This window comes from Tamandua tetradactyla, chromosome 17 (assembly GCF_023851605.1).
Source record: "Tamandua tetradactyla isolate mTamTet1 chromosome 17, mTamTet1.pri, whole genome shotgun sequence".
NCBI classification, from domain to species: domain Eukaryota; kingdom Metazoa; phylum Chordata; class Mammalia; order Pilosa; family Myrmecophagidae; genus Tamandua; species Tamandua tetradactyla.
In genome coordinates, this window is record NC_135343.1 from 59,101,118 (window position 1) to 59,111,452 (window position 10,335).

Sequence of the window (10,335 nt, forward strand, 5' to 3'; positions counted from 1 at the left end):
CTCCTGGCCCCTGGCATGTGGGAAGCCCTTCCCTGAACCCTGAGCCTGCCACCCGGTCCCAGATCTGATTCTCCACTGCTTCCCATACCTGGACAGATGTCCCTGGGAGGAAGAAGCCAACACTCTATGGCTCCCACCACACTGTTGGGAACACACCCCTGTGCTTCCTCCTAGACCAGAGCCCTGCATTCCCATGCCTTCCTGGCAGAAGACCTGAGTTTTGCATACTCCCTCAGCCACCCAGTGTGGGTACCAGAATTTCTAAAGTCAGAGTCAGAGAGGGTGGTGATTATCCCAAAGCTTCATTTGCTTAGCAAGCACTCTGTTTGCACCTGAATAGTGAGAGAGAGAAAACATCCCTGGACAGCTGGGAGCTGGCCTTGGTTTCTCCTGTGGAACATAAACAATGTCACACACCACCAACACCCAACAAGACTGCTCTATGACCAGGGTGGATGGAGACACAAACATGATCACCCTATTGAAGCATGTCTGAAAACAACACCTTGTCAAACCACAAGAATGACCAAATATCCCCCCATCCTGGCTAATTGAGGGACTGCTCATTATCTACCAATTGCAGCCTTAGCCTCGGTTCATTTCCCCCACCTCATAGATAGGATTTATTAAGATAGCCAGTCATAGAATTACCCCCATTTCTGGAGAGCACCCAATCTAGAGCAAAGCCCTGCTTCCCTGAAGCCTCCAATATCACCCAACAACACAAACTCAAATCCTATCAAAAGCCCTCCTAACACCCTCTTAGTCAAGGTTCTCCAGGGAAACAGAAGGAACAGGAGATAAATAAGGTTATGAGATTTAGTATGTTGGTTCATGCAACCTGGGGGATGGGCAAGTCTGAATTCCATAAGGTGGGCCGCAAGCTGGGAATTCTGATGAAGGTTTTGATGCGTTCCCCAGGCGAAGCCGGCTAGAAGACATAGAGACTGAAATTCTCCCTTCTGACTGCTGAAATCATCACTTTTCCCTTTAAGGCCTTCAAATGATGACTTCTCTCATTGCTGAAGGCAATCTACTCAGTTGATAGTAGATGTAATCAACCATAGCTGCAATCAACTTGAGGATTTAAGTTCACAAAATGTCCTCACAGCAGCAGTCAAGCCAGTGCTTGCTTGACCAAGCAAATGGACACCATCAGCCCACCAAGCTGACACATGGCCTTATCCATCACACCCAAGATAGACTTCTTCCTCATTCCAAAGCACAGTAAATCCGACAAATTCAACTATAGATGTTTTTCTGGTGGCCTTTGGCCGAAGGGTATTGGTAGTTGTCTGTCTACTTGGGGTGACTTTGGGCAGACCCCCAAGCTATCCCTTGTGTTTCCAGAAATTTCACACGAGGCCTCCCCCTTGTGAGGGGGAAGTCTCCGGGTGCCGGCATACATTCTGCTCCCCTCCCTCTCCCTCCCCACTCCTCCCCGCATACCACCTGGCTGACACTGTGCTGGGGTGAGCTGAAGTTGCTCCTAAAAGCATTGGTGCCTTCATGAAGGATCCCTGATGGAAGGGCCTCCTGGTGTATCAAGTGCCCTGTGACCCACCAGGACAGCACTCAACAAACAGTAGACTGTCCCCGCTCAGCTAACTGCAGGCTTTGGGCTTTCCACGTGGAATTTGCAAGCAGAAGGAAAGAGCTGCCTGGCTGGATATTACAGGGATTTTTTTTTTTTCAGAGAAGAAAGGAAGGGTGAAGTCTCTAGAGACAGATTAGAGATCATGATTGGGGGAAAAGAGAGATTGTCCAGAAAAGTACAATTTTGGTTTATTGTTCGTGTGTAAGGAAAATTTCCTCAGGGAATTTTCAGCAAAATTTACATCACACACCAGTCTTTTGGAGGTGGGTTTTAAAAACACTCTGTCTTGCCACCCAATGTAGATTTGGTCCACAACACTTTTTTCTTTAATTGTGAAAAATAACATATACACAAAAAAGCAATAAATTCGCAAAGCATACTGCAACAATTAATTGTAGAACAAATTTCAAAGTTTGGTATCGGTTACAATTCCAGTTTTAGGGTTTTCCTTCTAGCTGCTCCAAGACATTGGAGACTAAAAGAAATATTAATATAATGATTCAGCAATCGTACTCATTTGTAAAATCTTATCTTCTCTGTTATAACTCCTTCTCCTTTGATCTTTCTCTTAATCTTTAACTATATTTAGGCTAAGCCCATTCTTACTTTTTCATGTTGAAAAGAAGTGTCGATAATATGGCATAAGGGAATGGAACCAGTTGATATTCTGGAGAGACTAGCCCCTCTGGGTTTCAGGAGTTATCTGACCTCGTAACACATCTGGGGGTTGTAGTTTTCTGTAAAGTAATCATAGTGCATGGAACATTTGTAGAATCTCAGATAAAGCCCTAGATGTTCTTTAGGGTTGGCAGGAATGGTTTTGGTTGGCGGTTGGCAAACCATGATGAGTAGCAATGTCTAGCTGAAGCGTATGTACAACTAGCCTCTAGACTATTTGAACTCTCTCAATACACACCACTTTTTGTCCTTGTTGGCTCCTGCATCTCTCTCAGAAACTGCTTCATTCATTTATTCATCACATTTTCATTAAATACCTGAGCATTTCAGTGTCAAGTTATGGGTTTACAATGATAACTAGGACAGACATGGCCTCTGGTCCCCCACGCTTTCTATCCCATTCTGTGCCCATTCTAACTTTTTCATGTTGGAAAGAAGGGTTGATAATATGGGATAAGGGAATGGAACTAGTTGATGTTCTGGAGGGGTTAGACCAATCCTACAATGTGTAGCTTGACCAAGGCTACATAGCAGAATCACCTGGGGAGTTGTGTTTTTTTTAAATATTTTTATTGACGAAACAACATGCAAACACATTCTTGACATACAAACATTCCATACATGGTATACAATCAGTGGCTCACAATACCATCACATAGTTGTGTGTTCATCACCATGATCATTTTTTTGAACATCTGCATCATTCCAGAAAAATAAAAGAAAAAGAAAATTCTCATACATCTCATACCCTTAGCCCTTCCTCTCATTGACCACTAGTATTTCCATCTAACCAATATATTTTAACCTTTGTTCCCCCTATTATTTATTTTTTAATCCATATTTTTTACTCATCTGTCCATACCCTAGATAAAGGGAACATCAGACACAAGTTTTTCACAATCACACAGTCACATATTATATCTCCATACAATCATCTTCAAGAAACAAGGCTACTGGACCCCAGCTCTGCAGTTCCAGGTACTTCCCTTTAGCCACTGCAATACACCATAAACTGAAAACTGGATGTCTATAATGCATAAAAATAACCTCCAGGATAACCTCTAGACTCTGTTTGAAATCTCTCAGCCACCGACACTATTTTTTCTCGTTTCTCTCTTTCCCCTTTTAGTCAAGGTTTTCTCCATCCCTTGATGTACCTGGGGAGTTTTTAAAACTACCAAAGCCCATCCCTGTTTAGTTAACTCAGATCTCCAGGGGCTATGGATCCAAAATAGTTATTTTGTTTGTTTGTTTTTAAAGCTGCCCTGATGTTGCTAACGTGCTGTGAGGATCAAGAGACAAACAGACAGAAAGGAAATTACAAGATGACAGAATGAGTATGACTAGGGTACATGACAGCACATAACAACATCCCACACTGGGCCACGGGAAATTTAGACCATGGAATGATGTCAAATGGACACCTGAAATTTGAGTAGGAGTTAGCCACAACAGTGTTCTGGAGAGGGAGAACTGCGCAATCAAAGGCAGTGAGGCATGAGATGGAATTGGCCTCGGGACCCAGTCTGGCTGGCGCCCAAAGCAAAGGTGGTGCCGGTGAGAGTGGAGCACAGAAGCCGAGGCCTAGGGGTAAAGGCCCCAGGAGCTGGCTGGGGAGTTTAGCCCTTATCCCGAAAGCACTGTAGAGCCATCAATGTGTCTTCAGCAGAGGACTTGCATAATCAAATGTATATGTAGAAAAGTCATTGCGGCTCCAGCATGGAAGGGAAATCGAAGGAAGCAAGAGGAAATCGGAAGTGGCCAGACCAGACAGCTGGGGGGTGGGGGGGGAACCCCGGCCGGGTTCTGGCAGAAGATGGAGAGAAGAGAAGTGACATTCAAGTAGAATGAAGAGGCCGCACTTGGCGGCTGGTTGCATGGGGGCCGGCAGTGGTGGTGGCAGACGGAGAACTTCCCAATATTAGCACCCAGAATGGGCCATCATCTGGCCTGGAGTGACAAAGCCCCCCTTCTCCTTAGCCGCCGGGTTAAGGAGGAAGTGAATACCCACAAGAACCCTGTTTCCTAAGCACTTCAAGGACCTGACATATAGCAGGGGCAGGAGGGGATTGGGGCACCCTCTCATTTCCTCCTTGCCTGGGGGCTCCAACTTCTTCTAAATCCACCCCAAACTCTTTTACCTGGCTCCACCTAAAGTCACATGGACCCACCCCCTCCCCCCTCTAGCCCTCAGAGACACTACCGGCCTTGCCCACCCTGGGCAGAGACGTCCTGCTTCGGGCACTTGCCCTCTGGCTGGAGTATATTTGAGAAGGAATCCAGGCCTGGAGCCAACCCAGCTGGGGTCCCATCTTGTCTCCGCCACTTAACTAGTCACGTGACCTCGGGCAAGTCACAGTTCTCTCTCAACTTTCACTTCTTCATCTGCAAAATGGCAATAATAACACTTGTCTTAAAGAGACAGGTAAAGATTCGAAATAATGCAATGAGCCCAGCAAAATATAAAATGACAAAGATAGCATCCATAATACAGAATGCTCCTAATTTAATATGTTTTAAAAAAAAATGGAGGCTATCAACCTTTTGGAAAATCTGTGAAAAATCATAAAGAAGCAAAAGGAAGGGAGGGAGGGAGGAAAGAAGGAAAGAAGGGAAGGGTAGGAAGAAAGAGTTGAGAGGGAGAAATACAAAAAGTCGATGGACAAATGAAAAGATAGTAATCAAATTAAAACAGCTGGGTGCTATTTTCACCTCTCAGACTGGCAAAAATAAAAGCATGGTAATGTCCAGTAGGAACATAAAGGTTTTTTATAAGGTAATTCAGCACCATTTAAGATGGATGTGCCCCTTGACCTTAAAAGTGAGCTCTAGGAATCTGTCCTAAGGAGATATTGACAGGTGCACCGCACAGGCCACGGCTGGGGAATCACAGAGCTGGGTCTGGCCATTTGAAAGAACGATGTGGACGCGCAGAGGTCAAATACGTGGCTTTCCTGTGGGGCGGGGGAGGGATTGGCGTCGGAGCGGGGGTGAGGAAACTGTGTGCTGCTGTGTGTGTGTGTGTGTGTGTGTGAGAGAGAGAGAGAGAGAGAGAGAGAGAGAGAGAGAGAGAGAGAGAGAGAGAGAGAGAGAGAGGGAGAGAGAGAGAGAGAGAGAGAGAGAGAGAGAGAGAGAGAGAGAGAGAGAGAGAGAGAGAGAGAGAGAGAGAGAGAGAGAGAGAAAATGAGCACATCTTTTATAATTTTTAAAAGTTTAATAACTTTTGAAGGGACTGTTTCCTGAGCCCGCCCTGCGTGACTGCTCTGATTGGGAGTCTGCCTCCCATTTCAGAAGCTACGGGTCTCGCCTCCTTTCATATGGCTGCCCGACCCTCTCCCCGCTGGCCGGTTCGCCACTGCTCCCCGCCGTCCACGCCGCCGCAGGGATGGGGCGCAGCTCCGGAAGCTCCGGGAAGCACCCACCGGAGCGTCACCTCCGCTCCCACGCCCCCTCGGGTGCCAGGAGCAGCGGCCCTGAGCTGCCCGTCCCTCCGCAGGCGCGGTGTGCCCTCAGCGCCCCGGCGTCCCCCTGCCACCGGCCCGCTGGCTGGCTGGTGCTGCCACCCCTTTCTGGCTCCTGAGACCCCGCCAGCCTCTGGCATGTGGCAGCTGCTACTTTTGTGAAATGTGAGTGGGCATGCTTACTACAAAGAAAAATATGTTTTACAGCCTCTCAGAAATAAGATGATAAAAGTCATTTCAATAAAATCAATACGAGTAACTTATTTTTTCCAGTTGGTCCTGTACACATATGCATAGAGGTTTGGGGATTTTTAATACATTTTGAGCTTCATATTTCAATATAAAGTAACTGCATGGACCTGCCAGCCCTTCCATGGCCCTAGTGGGAACTTCCCTGCCCGCAGCCCTTGCTCAGGGGAGCTCAGCTCAGGGTCCAGCAGTTACTTGTCCCAAGCTGCCCATCTAGTAGGAGTTAGATTCGAACCCATGCACGCTGTCGGAACCGAACTTTCACCCAATTCCCTCTTCCACCTCCAACTACCAGTTAGACTTTCTGTAAGAAGGAGATATATTTTTATACACTGCCTATTATAGCGATTTTCTACACACACAGATAAGGAGAGATAAGAGTATAATGAATCCACGTGCAAGACTCACCCAGCTTTCAAGGAACATTTTAACACCTCCAGAATCGGTATTCCAGAGAGCAGAATTTGGGAATCACAGACGCTGGTTCCTCCAGGATTTTGGTCAAGAAAATATGACAAGGACTGCCCAGGTGGTGGCCAGGAGAGGCCAGGATTTTGGTCAAGAAAATATGACAAGGACTGCCCAGGTGGTGGCCAGGAGAGGCCAGGAGGTGGAGGCAATGCCTGAGAGAGAGCACACCAGTCCTGAGAGCCCCGGGAGGGGGCCTGGGGACTCAGAGCTCCCAGGGGCCAACAGCCTCAGCCAAGTTCCAGGCCCCAGGCATTCATTCTCACCCTTCGGCTGCACGTGTGGCGCTGCCCAGCCCCCCTGCAAAGGAGGACGTGTTGTTCTGGGTGCTGCCCCCCCCGCGCCCTGCGGGCAGGGTCTCAGTCATGAGGAAATTCCTTGCCCTCCCAATGGCCACTTCAGCCCCTCCCGGGACAACTCGCTCCGGAGCCCCCACCCCCACCCACGGGGAGAGGAAAGGGAGTGGCCGAGGCCCCTCTGCCCAGTTCTGCTTCCTTCCTCCACTTCAACAAAGGCCACTCCTGAGTAAAAGCCCTGCGCATAAACCCTCGCTCAGAGGCTGCTTTCCAGGAAGGCCGAGCTGCAGATGACCCTCTGCCCCAGGGAGGCCAGCTGTTCCTTGCCATCTAAACAGCATGACGAGCTCCATCATCCTGAGACTCCATCACGGACTGGGAGGACTCCTCAGAAAACATCCAGACCTGGGGATAGAAGAACCACAAAGCAAAAGGGAGAGGTTTTCACATTACACATGTCAGGAGCAGAGGTCAAAGTTCACACACTGAGCCCCATATTCAACCAATGAATAAATAAGCACAGCTTTCTTTTTGTCTCAGGGAGGGCCGGGGCGCCCACTCCTGCAGATGGGGTGCCGTGGGGCGGGGAAGGGGAGGGAGGCAATAAAAGATGACTTGGGCAGGCTCCTGGGGGGTCCTTCAGTCTCCCTGGGGCAAATGCCCCATCTGTGGGGTTCGGGGAGAGGAAAGAGCCCCAGCCCTCGTCCTCCCCCACCTCCCCAGGCGCAGCTGCTGTGGCGGCTCTCAGCATCTGTTTTCTTGGCAGAGTCAAGTTCCAGGGGCTCTTTGAAGGTTCAGCCTTCCCCTTATGGCTTTTCAGGGCCCCTGAGGTCTGGCTGCCACTCTCTTGAAGCCCCTGTTTGGGTCGGCCTTCCCTGGGACCCATGCCACAGGCCCAGTTCACCCCTGCAGCAGTGACACCCCCACTTCTTCACACTTAAGAGCCAGCCCTTCGGGAATCTTCCACTCCCCCACCCTCACCCCCAGGGCCCTTAGATCCCATGAGCGCCTCATGGAGAAGTGGGAGCACCCTGAAAGCAGGCTGTGATTTCTTCTGGGATGTGCCAACTTGGCTGAGCTTTCGTTCTCAGCGTTATCAATCAAAGGCTCATCGGGGGTCGGGCTGGGCAGGGCTGGAGATGGGGCTCTGCGAGTCTGAGCCTGCCTGTGGTGGGGGAGCAGTTCTCGCTCATGGGGCAGAGGAGTGAACAGGGCAGATCTGGTGGAAGGGAGCCTGGGCCGAGCCAGGGCTGCCCAAGCAGGACACATGCAGCTCCCCCCAGCAGACGCCACCCATTCACGTCTCGACAATGCCGTCTCTCTCATCGAGCACTTGCAAGGCTTGTGCCAAGCTGTGCTGTGTCACTCTCCAGGAGTCACTTGATCCTGTCTGTCAGAAGGAACACGTGTTGGGGGATCAGCACCGGAGCGCATGGCGCATGCCCACGGGCTGAGGAGCAGACTTCAGTGGCTGCAGCCAGAGGCCGCCACTTTCCTTGCAGGCCGCATGGGTCCTTGAGTGTCCTCTTTCCATAAGCTTCATCTTTTTTAAAACAATCGTACTGATGGTTGAAATAGGTCTACAAGATTTAGTGCACATAAATAAGGAAAAAAAATAAATGTGATAAATTTTTTAAAAAACAGAATAGCACTAACCATTCTACTTGGTGAAACTATTAGCCAAATACGAAACATGGTAACCGCACCAGAAGGCGAGTGCACTGCCAGAATGAGAAATACCTGGCAAGCTCCGAAAAGTGTGTCATCTTAAGTATAATGACTTGGTGGCAAGGTCGGAGGGATTTTGTAAAGGGACATTGTTTGTGGCTAACCAATTTCTTTAAACAGATTAATTTATGTGATGAAGGTAAACATTAAGACTTGGTTTCAGCTTTTAAAAAGTAATTTTCCAGGTCACAAAGACTGTTATAGATAGGGAGGATATAAAGGAATTAAGGAACAGCTCTGTAGACCAAGGCTCCCCAATCATTTCTATCCTATCATTTCATTCACTAGTAATACAAAGTTAATTTTGAAAACACCCTTAGGATTTTTAATCATTTCATTACTTTTTTATGTACTATGCTGTAAAGAAGCAAATTGAAATAGAAATGTTATTTTAGACTAGCATTTATTAAATATTGTATTTTAATGTTTATTATTCTATAATTTTAATGATCACAATATGTGAGTAAATTTTCGTTTTGGTATTTACTAAGCGATTCATACTGTCTAATTATGAAGAAAATATATGGTTTGTTTACAAACGAATTTTTAAATGACATATATTGATTTTGGCTTTGGGATCTGTGCCAGTTTGAAAAGTTGTTATGTACCCTAGAAAAGCCATATTTTAATCCTAATCCCATTGTGTAAAAGCAGCGATTTCTTCTAAACCCTATTCAATACTATATGTTTGAAACGTTAATTAGATCATCTCCTTGGAGATGTGACTCAGTCAAGGGTGGTTGTTAAACTGGATTAGATGGAGACATGTCTCCACCCATTCCGGGTGGGTCTTAATGAATTTACTGAAATCCTCTAAAAAAGGAAACATTTTGGAGAAAGGAGGAGATTCAGAGAGAGCAGAGAAGAATGACAGAGCCACGAGAAAGCCGCAGAACCACGAAGCAAGGGGTACAACAGCCAATGACTTTTGGAGACGAAGAAGGAAGGAAGTGGAAGGAAAACACCTCCCGGGGGCTTCATGAAACAGAGCCAGAAGAGAAAGCTAGCAGACTCCACCACGTGCCCTTCCACTTGAGAGAGAAATCCTGAACTTCATCGGCCTTCTTAAACCAAGATATCTTTCCCTGGATGCCTTAGATTGGACACTTCTATAGACTTGTTTTAATTGGGACATTTCCAAGGCCTAAAAACTGTTAACTTGTGACTTATTAAATTCCCTTTTTAAAAGCCATTCCATTTCCGGTATATTGCATTCCAGCAGCTAGCAAACTAGAAAACTAGGATCAAACATGTTTAGTATATGTATTATTGTGTGTCAAATACATGTTATATCTTATATGTTAAAGTGTTGATTGAAATTTAACTCATGTTAGGGCATAAAAAAATAGAAAAAACTACCTTTGTGACTGGATATCGATAATTCTTCTATTTTGCACTTTGAACATCAACTGGATTATTGTTATAATTTTCATATTTTGCTTCTAAATGACGAGAGAGAAGAAAGAAGATTTGGCTCATTTGCAAACCTTTCTCTGAAAATAACATTGCAAGTGTGGAGAGTTTTTATTTCCAGTAAAAAACTGAATGTAGCATACTACATTTTTTCTTTGTATCATTGATTTTTCCAGTTCTAGAGACATCTTGATGTTCTATATGAAATTTTTTGTCAGATGAATGCAATTTTTAGAATCCGAAGAAGATCATCTTGAGATAAACTTGCAAAATTATTCTTAATCTTCATGAAGTTGTAGTTCAACATCAATGTTCCTTACTTCATTATGGCAATAATTAGCCAAGCTATTAATAAGAACAAAGATAATTTAAAACAGTAAGGGTGTCAAGATCATCACAGCAGTTTGTATTTTTCAGAGCAATTTAGCATGCACTTCTGACCTCC